The sequence below is a fragment of the Camelus dromedarius genome, chromosome 29 (assembly GCF_036321535.1).
Source record: "Camelus dromedarius isolate mCamDro1 chromosome 29, mCamDro1.pat, whole genome shotgun sequence".
NCBI lineage: Eukaryota > Metazoa > Chordata > Mammalia > Artiodactyla > Camelidae > Camelus > Camelus dromedarius.
In genome coordinates this window covers 13,399,025-13,410,240 of record NC_087464.1, presented here as the reverse complement: position 1 = coordinate 13,410,240, position 11,216 = coordinate 13,399,025, and the positions used below count along the sequence as shown (strand labels likewise).

General features: G+C 52.1%; 1 protein-coding gene across 2 annotated transcripts in view; it reads left to right on the top strand.

Annotated features, from left to right (window-relative positions):
• Positions 1-4,906: 4,906 nt before the first annotated feature.
• The window catches only part of KLHL25 (kelch like family member 25), a 28,565-nt gene continuing 22,255 nt past the window's right edge, over positions 4,907-11,216 (top strand). For both annotated transcript variants that reach the window (XM_031440527.2, XM_031440526.2), the window contains exon 1: positions 4,907-5,018. The gene's annotated coding sequence lies outside the window, so the exon portion shown is untranslated. The remainder of the gene's footprint in view (positions 5,019-11,216) is intronic.

Here is an 11,216-nt window from a genome sequence, read left to right as displayed (position 1 = left end):
GTGGCTCAGACAATGCTTGTGTTTGCTGTGTTCGGACATGATTATGGAGCGGCCTTGTTTTTGTCTTGCCCACCGTGGTCACAGAGGGGCCTTGTCTGATGCTGATGCTCTGCTGAACTGTTTAAGAGCAGAGCAGCCAGGCCGAGCTGTGCGTGCAGGGCCAGCTCCCAGACGTCAGGGCTGCTTTCTCTCTCTATCAACATATATATCTGTATCTATTATATATGTGTATCTATATATCTATATCTCTCTCTATATATAGATATATATATAGTATATACAGAACTTCGGGTGGAAGTAAGTGCTTTGGAGATAAGGAGTAGGGCTAGGGGTTGCCAGGGTAGGGAATGTGGTTCCTTTGTGTTTGTTTTTGTGTTTTTGTTTGCTTGTTTTTTTACCTCACAGTGTTGTATTGCTGTATGGTTTGCATCATAGTGATTTAGTTACACATGTATATGAACTTACTCTTTTTCAGTACGGGTTACTATAAGCTATTGAATATGGTTCCCTGTGCTGTGCAATAGGACTTTGTTGTTTGTCTGTTCTGTACATAATACTTTGTATCAGCCAATCCCAAACTCCCGATTTATCCCTCCCTCCCACTTTTCTCCCCTGGTAACCATAAGACTGTTTTCTGTGTCTATGAATCTCTTTCTGTCTTGTAAATAAGTTCCATCGTGTCATCTTTTAGATTCCAGGAATGTGGTTCCTTTGAAGCAGGTGGTCAGCAAGGCCATAGGGGAAGGTGACATCTGAGTGGCAACTTGAGGACGCAGGGAAGGAACCACGTGGACATCTAGGGGAAGAGCTTGCTGGGTGGAGTCAGCAAAGGCCCCCGCAGGGAGCGTGGGTTTGGCTTGTGTGAGGCCTGGCAAAGGGGTCAGTGGACCTGGAGCAGAGTGAGTGAGGGGCAGGGAGGTGGAAGGTGTGTGTGAGGGGTGGTCTAGGCCAGATCAGGTCAGGCCTGTTGGCCAACGTGAGGACGCTGACCTTCACTGAGTGAGATGGGAGCTGCGGGAGGATTTTGAGGGGATTTTGAGGGGTTAAAGGACATAGATTATGTTGTAAAAAGCCCCCTCTGGCTGCTGTGTTGAGAATGGGCTCTAGGGGGCACAGTGGTGGGAGATGCGGCTGGAAGGCTGCTGCAGTGGAGGGGGCGGGGGAGGGGGGGTGAGACAGTGGTTTGGAGCTGCCTGGTGGGGGCAGTAAAAAGCGGTAAGTGCTCAGACTGAACAGGGGTTGGAGGTGGGGTGAGACAGAATGGTGCCAGGATTTTCTATCTGATCTAAAGATTGCGTTGTCCTTTCCTGAGATGGGGAAGCCCACTGGAAGAGCAGGATATCTTTTGCCAGGTGTATCAGCAGTTCAGTGGGGGCATGTTAAGGTGAGGGGCCCTTAGACATTCAAGCCGAGATGTTGGCTAAGCAGAGGCACCTGTGGGCCGGGAGTTCCTGGAGAGGTTGCGTGGGATTTGGGAGCTACCAGTGTTTATGTGCACACAAGGCATGGATCGAGATGAAATCAGCCAGAGTGTGACTGGAGGTAGAGAAGAGGTGTTGTCTATCTGCCCTCACTTCCCAGACCCTCCAATATTTGGACATCTTGGAAGTGAGGAGGAATCAGCGGAGGAAACTCAAAAGGAACATCCTGAGAGGTGGAAGCACCAAGAATTCTATCATCTATTAATAAATATGTATTGAATTCTGCACATCATCTCAGAATGTCTAAGACTTTAGATTCTGAACTACAGGAATACGGACAGATGGCAATGCCAGGAGTGGGGAAAAAGGTGTTGGCTAAGACTGTTGGTCAACACCAAGAGTCTGTTCCCTCTTTCTTGGTGAAAGAACTCTGACTTTGTTTGGAGAGGCAATGCATTCATATAAATGTCTACGTAAGATATAAATGGAAGTATGTGGGATTTTTGCAGCCTGCTTGAATGGAGCTAACACAGTTTGGAGGCTCACATCTGCTTTTCTACCCTTATTCCTTTCTGCTGTCTGAGAGATTGACGTTGTAGTTGGAGCTTCAGCAGCCATCTTGAACCAAGAGGCATCAACAAATGGAAACCAAGCATTAAAGATGGTAGGATGGAAATATAGGCACCCATGCTCTTGAGAAGTGTGGAGTTGCTAACCAGTCATGGATTACTTAACTTTAGATTTATTTTGCATAAGCAAGAAACAAACTTCCATCTTTTTAAAATTCACAGTTATTTTAGGTTTTCTGGCATAGTATAGCAAAATCTGATTCTAACTAAGATGAGATTTATTCACAGGATTTCAAAACTGTGTGGACAACTTGTGTGAGGGAACCAAGTCACCTACAGAGTTTGTCGTGGTCCTTGCCCTCCCAAAACTCCCGGTGTAATGGGGTGGACTAACAGGTATGTGGGTCATTATGACATTGGCTGGTAGGGGCTATGATGGGGTTACGCTCCAGGGTCTACAGTGAGGACGGAGACAGATGGCAAAGAAAGCTCCGTCCTCTCCGTTCCTTTCAAATCATATCTAAAACCAATGACTCAACACGTGTTCTTGGTCTGATTTTGTTCCCTTGCCTACATTTAATTTTAATATATTCCAGGACCTAATTTAAGATTGGAGTTGAAGAAGGGAAAAATGATAATGTAGATCAGATTTTAGATGGTTGGCACTTAGAATTTCTCAGAGAACCTGAATGGAATAATTAGCAATGGTTATGAACTTGCTAAGAGTCAATTTAGTTCATGGAGCTTTGTCCAACCAACAATTACATAAATACTCCAGCTCTAGAAAATTGGCAGGAGGCTGAAACTACAAATGTGATCTCTGTCATTTCTTTAATGGATCAATTACTTTGATGCTACCTTCCCCCCTTGGGAGGCACCTTAACAGCACACTTGGCTAGCTTCTTACCTCTAGCAGGCCAGGACTGCTCTTGGATATCGGAACTCTTGTGTCTTGCCCTCCCAGATCTAAGCTAAATGGAGAAACAAATCTATATTGAGCACATATTAGATGCCAGTCCCATTACATGTGCTCTCTTATGTAATCGTTACAATACCCTGAAAAATAGGTGCTAGAATCTTCCTTTTGTTACGGAACAAAAGTTCGTGTGCCCCATGCACCATAAGGCCAAACAAACCAAAATGTTGGACTTTGGAGCAGCTAAAGGTTTCGGCCAAGCAAGGAGGATGGGCAGCTCATGCTTGAAAAACTCGAACTCCCCGATGATTTGGAGGGGAACGTATAGGCAAAAGTTGGGGTGAGGGCTGCAGGGTGTGAGACTTTCTCCTGATTGGTTGGTGGAGAGGTAACAGGGCAGTTTCGGAATCTTGTGCTCAGCCTAAAGTTGCCATGCTTCACTCACGTGTGGCCTTAGTTCCTGCAGAAGAACTCAAAGATATTAAGTATATTCCTTGAGGAGGAACCAGGACCCTGCCCCAAGGCTGCACTACTGTTGTTTCACTTTTCCTCTGCATTCCCTCCCTTCCCTGAGGGAACTGTTTGAAGCTGCCTTTAGAACTCAGGGAATGTCAATGAAGGAGGCTGAATGAAGCCTATGCCCTGCTAACAAGAAATGGGGGACACGGGAAGAATTTGTACCAGGGAGGACCCCACAGGGTCCTGCTGTGTCACTTTTCACCAATAAGAATCCAACACTCAGAGAGCCTTGAGCAATCTATTTCCAGTCCTAAACAGCTCTTGAGGGGGTAGAGCTGGAATTCAAAACCCTTTCCTCTATACCATACTGGTTCCCGCCACAGTGCCTCCCCTGGTGTCTTCCATATCATCTTACAGCCTTTTAAGCCTGGAATCTCTTCTGTCCAGTCTAAACAGCTTTCACCCATGGGCTCTCCTTCCCAGTTTCCACCAGTCAAAATCCACCCTTCCTCCAAATCTTTCCTGCAATCTCTTCCCCCTCCAGAAACCTTCCCTGCACCTCCCATCAGTGTGACCTCTGCTTCTTGAGAATTCTCCCGCCCCATGCTTGACTCTTAGAGCACTTATCTTCTGTACTTTACCAGGGCAGGGCTTTCTGTATCCTTAAGTGACCTACCTAAATTATCCATTTTCAGTGGGAGGTAGAAAAGAAATACATTTATCGCACACATATTTTGTCATAGGAGTTTGTCTTCTTTAATTCCGCGAAGAATCCTATGAGGACTTTTTACCTGCCACTTGACAAATGAAGAAGTTAGGTATACAGCAAGCAACCTAAAGTGGTGGAAAGAGATGCAAACCCAAAAGGCAAGAAGGAGAAATTAGAAAAAGAAAAGACAAGTGTTTTAAAGAGAAAAAGAAAGAAAAAGAAAAAAAGGGAGAAATTATAGATCATTTTCCCCACTTTGAGCCTGGCATATTGTACAAGCGTCCAGTAAATGTTTGCGGAATGAATTAATGAATGGATGGATACATGAATGAATAAATATTTGAACTCTGGTTTACAAAAGGGACTTAGAAATGACAAGGGTAGGAGAGCTGAAGTACCCTGAAAAGTACATATTCCAAGTACAGATGGGGTTCAGAGGCTAAAGAAAACCCCAAACACTGGAACAAGCCCAGAATAAAAAGAAAGGGTTTCCTTAACACTTTCACAACTAAAAGTGGGGCTCCGCAGACCGGAAATATTTGCAATCTACAAAGCTCTCTCCTTCGGAAAGCTCTCAAACACCGCAAACTTCGGCCGAGGGGGCGGGCAGGCGTCTGTCCCTTTAAGAATCTGGTCGAAGTCCTTTTCCTCTCCCTGACCCGCCCCCTCGCGGAGCCGGAGCAGCCCAGAGCCCACCCCTTTCTCTTGCGAACTGAAGTACAGGTTCGGCGGCCCATCCGTCATAGAAGCGCCGCCTCTGATTGGCTGCGGGGCGGGAAGGCCGGAGAAACTAGTTTGCTGGCGGTGCCCGGGCAGAACCGCAGAGGCAGCGCGGTCGGCGGCTTTGGCGAGCCGGGGGAGGGGAGCGGTGGCAGCGAGGGCTGCGGAGCCTCGCGCGGGCGGCGAGGGGCCTCTGAGCGCGGCGGGCGGCGGCGCCACGAGCGGTGAGTACCGGGCTAGGCTGGGCTGGGGGCGCCGTCCTGGGGCCGGTCTAGCTGCGCGCCCGGCTGCCGCCACTGGCACTTGTCACCCCCACCCCCCACTCCCGAGCCGGGACCGGGGACGCCGGGTCCTGCGCGCCGGGCCGTGGGAGCCCCCGGCAGAGTGAGCCTTGTGGGTCCGTGCCCTGGGAGCAGCAGCAGGGCTGGAGTACCCGGAACCGCCACGGCCACCGGAGGTCTGGGCGGGGGAGCTGGAGACCGGGACAATGGTAGGGAGTGGGGACTGTAGTCAGCCACCCCCTCCCCAAGCCCGCTCCTCCTCCCGCCTCGCGCGTGCCTGGGGAGCTGGAGAGGGTATTTGTTGAAAGCTCTGAGCGAGGGAATGAATTGTTTTGCAAATGGATGTTGCGCGCGGGAGCTGCAACTCTTTCCCCTGGGAGTGCTTGATTCATTGAGTCCACAGACTCTTTTTAAAAAATTACTATCGATCCTGGAAAGAGGAGGCTGCCTGTCTTTGAGGATGCGAGCGGCCCAGCTCTGCGCCCGGGGACAGGCGAAGTCCCCGCGCACTTGACGCCGAGGGCCAGATGGCTGCCTGCCTCGTGCAGAGCGAGGGCCCAGAGGTTTAACCAGGGAAAGATCGTCCATGCGAACCGTCCGCCGCCCCTGGACCCCTGCCGTTTATGTCCCACTTGACGGGGCTCCTCGTCTCTGTTTGGAGAGCTTTGGAGCAGCAGAGGGAACGGTCACATACCCAAGTCCTGTCCACCTGTCTCCTGGGGTGTCTGCCACCCTAGCAGGTCCAGAGCAAGCCTGTCCTCTTCTCCCCATCTTACCCTGGCTCGAGAACCCCACATTGGTCACACCCCAACTCCATTCCCCACTCTTGGTTGCTTAAGAAGCTTTCCCATTGGAAGACTGCTCCCAGGGGCACCATACGCTTTTTTTTGTGCTGCTGCTTCAAAGCCCCCAAAGTTCATTACCACTATCTTTGAACGAAGGAAAATCTTTGTAGAGACTTAGTCAAAGGGATTGTGGTTGGGGCAGACGCAGGTGCCTTGCCGGTTTAATCCGGGCTCTCTTGGTCCTGCTGGGTTGCTTTGGGCAGAGGGAGGGCTTCCTGAGCTTTGGTCCTCCTTGGTGAGTCAGGGCAGAGAAGGCCCAGTGTCTGGGCCTTTTGGGTTCACTCTGGTGGTGTGACTGAGGGAGAGAAGTTGCCAGTGGCACGGGAGAAGAGGCGGGAACCCATAGTCTTATCACTGGCCAGAGTCTGGTGACTGTGACTTGGGGTTAGGCCCTTAGGGACCCTGGGTCTGTCTCCCTATTCACGGTGGGGCTAATGCTCAGTGGGCCCAGGTGTGCTGTGAGGGCTGCTGAGGGTGGTTGGTGAAGGCTTGCTTTTAGGGGCTGGGGAGAAGTAGGACCCAAGGTCCACCTCACTGGGGGTAGGTTTGGTGTCCTTCTAACATGGGGTCCTTGTGTCCCAAAGCCATGTTTTTGGAGGTTGACGAGCCAGTCTTCTTCCAGGCCTGGCAGCTATCTCGGTCTTGAGTCATTCTCCTTGACAGGAAGTGACTCTAGGGAGGTTGTTACAAGCAAGGTAGGGAGAAGCGGTAGAGACCTTCGTCCTGGGCTCGGGCTGCAGCCGGATATATGTTGGTGGTGCAGAGAGAGCAGTGGGCGAGTTGCACACTCCACTCAGAGACAGCTTTGACGCCTCTTAGTAGCATCTTAAACCATCGGGCACTCAGTGTGGGACAGGAGAGCAGGAAGGAAAGAGGACGATTACCCAGGCCTTGGACTTCGCCCACTGCAGTGAAGGCAGGCTTGGTTCTTCCCATCTATCAGTGTGATGAGCCAGGTGGTTGGAGCCAGTGTCATTTACTGGGTGGTTTGTTCATTCATTTGTTAATTGATTAATTGATCATAATTTGAAACGTCTTGACTGGGACCCTGCCTTTGGGGAGCTCCTGGACCCAGTCTGCGGCTGACATGTGGATTAGGGGCCCTGACACGTGGAGGTGTGCACAGTTTCCCCAGTGATAAAGGCAGTGAGGGGCGCTGAAGGGATGCAGGATGGGCACAGGTGGAGAGAAGATGCCTTGATTAGGTAATGATGAGAAAGTCATGTCACGGGCCACGGCCTCCCCCCCATACTCACACTTGTCCCAGAGGCTAGTTCATTGCTGACCTCCAGGCAGGTGCAGGTTGAGGTTGGGCAGGACACAGGTGGGAGGCAATGGAAAGGTTCACGCAGGGCTGTGGTCTGGGCTGTGAAGTCAGCTACCCCAGGAAGATGCGTGGCTTCTGGATATAGCCTCTCTGCTTGGGGGATCCCAAGGGATCCCGGGAGAACCCACCCCAGCAGCACCAAAGACTGGCCCATCACCTGAGCCCTTAATCCCTCTGGGCCAGCCATCAGTGTGGGTGTGGCCTGGCCAAGGAAGGGGCCAGCAGAGCTGGCACGAGAAAACAGAGTGGCCAGACACAAATGAATTGGCTGATTAAGATGCTGGTTTTCATCTAATGTGGTAAATTTCATAATTGAATTGCCTCAGGCAGCCAAGGCTGTTGAAGTGTTTTCCCAGCCAGAAAACACTTAGTTGGAACATCTGGGGGTGGGGGCGGGGGCGGGGAGAGTGTATGAGTCCACAGCTTTTGCTCACAGCATCCCAGCAGGCCTTTCCCCTTAGGAGTCTGGGTCTGTCCCCAGGTGATGGAAGTCAGCCCAGCCTCCCCAGCAGGTTCTACTCCCTTTCCTGGACCTCCTGCCCTCTGAGCAGCGGTGCTTCCAGTCCCCATCTAAAGGTGGCTAAAGCTGGTACTGGTCACCTTCAGACACTCACCTTGTCAACCTGACTACAGGTCCCTTGGCTGTTACGACCAGGGAAGAGGGACTGTGTGAATGGGGGACAGAGAGGGCTCCGGAATGCAAGGGCTCCCTGTTAAGTCTCTTGGGCACCAGGTCAGGGGCAAGAGCATGGGCTTGGGAACCAGACTTGGGTTCAAATGCTGCTTGTGTGTCTGTGGTCAGCTCTCTCCTGGGGCCCCAACCACTGCCACCCACCCTGCCCCCTTCCCTCTAGCACCAGTAGACTCTGTTCTTTCTCACTGCTAAACCTTTCCTTCCCAGCCCCCAGTGCCCTTTTGGATGAAAAAGTGATAGACAGGTGTGGCTTATTAACCTATCTGTTCTGTGGTCTCAGAAATCCAGTTTAGTTGGGAAATTTCACTGTATTTTCTGTAGATACATAAAAATCTCCCCAGCCACTCCCCCACCCCCCACAGTGGTCTCCTGCACCCCTGGGTTGGACAGAGTTTGGATGAAGCTCTCTGGACCCCACTGTGTTTCAATGGGCTGATGCCCAAAGCCAACTCCACCTCTTCACCAACTGTCTCACAGTTGGAACCCTCCCACCTGGAACTTGGCAGAAGGAGCACTTAAGTGGGGGTCTGGAGTCCTGTCCTGCCCCTACCTGGCTGTGTGACTTCTTGTAGGTCCCCTTACCTTTCTGGGCCTCAATTTGCTTTTCTGTAAAAAGGGTAGATGCTCTCCTGTGTTGCTATTAAAATGTTTTGCTGTGAAATCTCCAAAGTGCTTGCAACCTCTGGTGTTAAGTAGTTTGATAAGGCTTGAGTTACTGGCATAGCTCTCATGGGCAGAAAGAGTTTGAGAGGCAGCCGGTGGAGTGCAGAGGGGCCAAGTTAGAAGGCAGGAGTCTGGTGTTCGAGTTCCAGCTCTTCCTCTAATGGGTGCTGTGGGCTTTTGGGCGGGTTGCTGTCCCTCTCTGGCCCCTCATTTTTCCACTTGTAGGATGAGAGGGGTCCAGTAGGCAAGTACCCCCCTTTTTTTTCCCTTTCCCAGTGAGTGAAAACTGAGTCAGACCTTCTCCTCCCTTGGGCCTCTGCGTTCCCTGCCTCTGCTCACTGCCTTGGAGTTTGGGGTGCAGGTGTGAAAGGCCTGCAGGCACTGGGTGCCGTGGACAAGGGGCTGGTGAAGCCAGAGGACTGGGTCAGAGGAGAACCAGGCTGGGCCCAGTCGAGGGTGGGGGTGGTGGGGGGTGGCTTGTTTCCCACAATTGGTCTGGCTGGTCCCGGTGAGGGAGCTGGACAGCAGGTGTGGGTGCACTTAGGGTGACCCGCTCCGGAACCAATGGGGTGGGACCTAACCTGCAGAGTGTTCCCTGGGCAGAGAGCCCAGGGCCACTTCTGAGAGGAAAAATGGACAGAGAGCTCCCAGGAGCAAGAGGGATCAGGAGGGAGCCCAGGGGGCAGAGGCCAGGCTCCCCGCCTCCTGCAGTCACACTCTCTGCCAAGGAGGCGCCTGAAAGACCAGTCTGATGGCTCCTGTGGGGAGGCAGGAGGCGGGGGCTGAGCAGGGCCGTGGGAATACTGTGTCACCTGCCGCCAGAGGGTGAGCCAGGCTGGCCGTGGGTGTCACTCCTCACCCACCTCTGTCTGCCAGGAAGATGCCTTCAACCCTCAGCCGTCCTTCAGAGTGGGATGGAAACTGAAAGCCGTGTTTATTTTCTACCTGGGCCCCCAAGGAGAGGCTGATCGCAGATCAGTCTAGGCTGAATGGAATTAATTTCCTAATTAAGATAAGAGAAGCTTTGCTCATTGAAACCCCAGCATGAGCTGCCTGCCAGGTTTGTCTGCGAAGGTGTGAGGGCCAAGAGATGGAGGAGGTCTTTTTCTAGAAAGCCCCAGCAGCTGCACCCAGCATCCGGAGTTCAAGTCCTGCTGTGCCCTCTCCGGGCTCGCAAGACCCTGGCAGCTAGCACTCTCACTCGTTAGCTCCTCTGTTGTTCCTGGCCTTGGGAGGGAGCAAGACGTGTGGCTCCATCAGGCAGCAGACATTGATTTAGCGTTTTCTGAATGGCTTACCCTGGACTAAAAACTGGAAAGAGAAAGTCAGGTTCAAAGAGGGGGCCTACTCGGAAGGTTGGCTTCTGGCAGGTGAGGCAGACAGGTAGGCAGGTGTGTGGCTCAGCGCCAGGTGTGAGTGGCCTGCCAGCAGCCTGCCTCGGTGCCCTCACTGGACACGGGAGCAAGCGGACTATCATTGGGGTCACCGTTCTAGATGTGTCCAGTGAACGGTTTTTGCCTTCTGTTTTCTGCCAGGCTCTGTGTTGCAGCCGAGAACGGAGCAGGGTTCCCCCCTCACCCCGTCCTGGAGCCCCCATTCACCAGGGGGAGCAGACAATAGACAGACCACATGAACAGAGCTGTGGCTGGGCTGCGGGAGGCGGACAGAGAGGTGCAAGGAAAAGGTGGGGCATCCATTTAGACAAGGAGGTCTGAAGAAGGCCTCTCCGGGCTGGTGATGTTTGAGCTGAGACCTCCAAGATGGTGAGAGGCAGCCACGGGAAGGTCTGAGGAAGGGGGTGCCAGGCTCAGAGTGGGCAGGTGCACAGGCTGGGACATCATGGGTTGGGGTGGGGGTTGAGATGGGACCCAGAGATCTGCTGCAGCCGTTACGTTCTGGAGCCTCCTGATTTGTAAGGAGGCTAAGGAAAACAGGTTTCTTTTAAGTTGTTCTTTAATTTCAGCCGTGCAGTGGGAGATTCCCTTTATGCGCAGTACGCAGCAGCAGCGCGGTGTGAGTGGCCCCATCCTTGGTGTTTGTCGGCGGTGTGGTCTTCCCCCTTCTGGTCCCCCTTTCCATACACAGATTTTGTTCTTACGTACTTTGGGTCACCCTCAGTTTTCCACGGCATTTATCGCTTAGTGTATGGTGGTGCTCTTTCCATTTTCATAGCTCCGTAATATTCCCCAGTGCAGCCAGATGACCACCTCTCATCTTACAGCCTCCTAGCCGGAGACTTTGGGTTGTATCTGATTCCCCTCCCTGACCCCCCCCCCCCACAACCCGTGAAGTCATGCGCATCCTTGATCATACATCTTTCTGGTCTTTAAATTTTCGTTGTCAAAGCCCAGTGCCTTTCACAAAGCCTGAGCCAGTTGACTCCCCTGCTGATGGTGTCTGGGAGCCCATTTCCCGACACTCTCACCCATACTTGATGTTACCCCCAGTTTCCCTTTTAGCTAATGTGATAGGGGAAAAATGGTCTCATTATTTCTTTAAAAAAAAAAGAAGGGTGATCCAGTGTTTTCAGGCTTCCTCTTTTTATTTTAATCCATCATTGTTTTTCCAGAAGATCAAGGCTTAGCGAGTGCTGGCTCTGCCTCTCTCTGGTC